Here is a 2,301-nt window from a genome sequence, read left to right on the forward strand (position 1 = left end):
GCAAGGCTATCATTCAGAATAGAAGGAAAGATAAAGAGCTTCCCAAACAAAACTCTAAAGAAAACGTCACTAACCAGCCTTACAAGAAATGTTAAAGGAAATCTTTGAGTGGAAAGAAAAGGCCATAATCAGGAGTAAGAAAATTATGAAAGAAAAAATTACAAAAGCAGTAATATTAATTATATCTATAAAAGTCAGTCAAAGTGGGGGCACCTGAGTGGCTCAGTCAGCTAAACATCTGACTCTTGATTTCAGCTCAGGTCATGATCTCATGATCGTGGGACTGAGCCCCATGTTAGGCTCTGTGCTGAACATGGAACCTGTTTAAGATTCTCTCTGTCTCTTTCTCTCTCCCCCTCTGCTCTTCTCCTCTACTTGGACTCACTCTCTATCTCTCTAAAATAAATTTTAAAAATTAGGGGTGCCAGGGTGGCTCAGTCTGTTAAGTGTACAGCTTCAGCTCAAGTCATGATTTCACAGGTCATGGGTTCAAGCCCCTCATCAGGCTCTGTGCCTGGAGCTGAGCTCAGTGCCTGGAACCTGGTTCAGATTCTGTGTCTCCCTCTCTCTACCCTTTCCCCACTCATGTTCTATTTCTCTTTCTCTCTCCAAAATAAAATAAAATAATTAAAAAATAATAAAATTAAAATTATTTTTTAATTTTAAAAATTAAAAAAATCAAAGGATTAAAAAAATAAAAGGATGTAAAAGTATGACATCATATACATAAAATGGGGGTAGTGCTTTTAGAATGGGTTCAAACTTAAGCAACTATCAATATACACTGTTATATGAATAAGACATTATATGTTATATGAATAAGACATTATACATAAATTAATGGTAACTACAAATCAAGAACCAGTAATATATACACAAAAAATAAAGAGAAAGGAATTCAAGCATCTCACTAAGAAAGGTATCAAGCCATAAGGGAAGAGAGCAAGAGAAGAAGAAGGAACAAACAGCTACAAAAACAACCATAAAATAAGTAACAAAATGGCAATAATTACCTATCAATTATTTTTAATATAAATGGACTAAATGTTCTAATCAAAAGACATCTGCTGATTGAATCAATAAAAATCCAAGACCCATCTATATGTAGCCTACAGGAAACTCACTTCAGCTCTAAAGACACACGTAGATTGAAAGTGAAGGGATGGAAAAACATGTACAAATAAAATCAAATAGAAAACTCGGTAGCAATACTTACACCAGATGAAACAGACTTTCAAACAAAGACTTTTGGGTCACCTGGGTGACTTAATCAATAGAGCATGTGACTCTTGATCTCAGAGTCATGAGTTTTAGCCCCACATTGGGTATAGAGTTACTTAATAAAAAATTAAAAACAAAAAACAAAAACCCAAAGACTGTAACAAAAGACAAAGAAGGACCTTACATAATAATGTTGAACAATTCAAAAAAGAGGATATAACAGCTGTAAACATTTATGAACCCAACATGGAAACACTAAATACATAAAGCAACTCTTAACAGACATAAAGGAAGAAATTGCAGTAATAAAATAATAGTAAGAGACTTTAACACCCCATTTACACCAATGGATAGATCATCCAGACAGAAAATCAATAAGGAAACAGTGACTTTGAATGACACATTGTACCAGATGGACCTAACAGATATATTCAGAACATACCATCCCAAAACAGTGGAATGCACATGAAATATTCTCTAGATTGGAGCACAGGTAAGCCACAAAACAAGTCTCAATAAATTCAAAAAGATTCAAATCATATCACATATCTTTTCTGACCGCAACTGTATAAAACTAGAAATCAATCACAAGAAAAAAATCTGGAAAGAACACAAAAACATGGAGGCTAAATAACATGCTAGTAAATAATGAATGAGTCAACCTAGAAATCAAAGAGGAAATAAAAACCACACGGGATAAATAAAAATGAAAACACAATGGTACAAAATCTTTAGGATTCATCAAAAGCTGTTATAAGAGAGATTATAACAATATAGCCCTAACTCAAGAAAAAATAAAAATCTCAAATAAGCAACCCAATCTTACACCTAAAGAAGATAGGAAAAGAAGGACAAACAAAGCGCAAGGACAGTAGAAGAAAGGAAATAATAAAGAATAGAATAGAAATAAATGAAATAGAGACAAGAAAAGAAAAGGAAAGAAAAGAAAACAGATCAAGAACTCAGGAGCCAGTTCCTTGCAAAGATCAACAAAATTGACAAACCTTTACCCAGACCCATCAAAGAAGAAGGAGGAGGAGGAGGAAAGAAGACTAAAATAAATAAAATAATAAATGAAGG

This window comes from Crocuta crocuta, unplaced genomic scaffold (assembly GCF_008692635.1).
Source record: "Crocuta crocuta isolate KB4526 unplaced genomic scaffold, BGI_CrCroc_1.0 scaffold457, whole genome shotgun sequence".
NCBI lineage: Eukaryota > Metazoa > Chordata > Mammalia > Carnivora > Hyaenidae > Crocuta > Crocuta crocuta.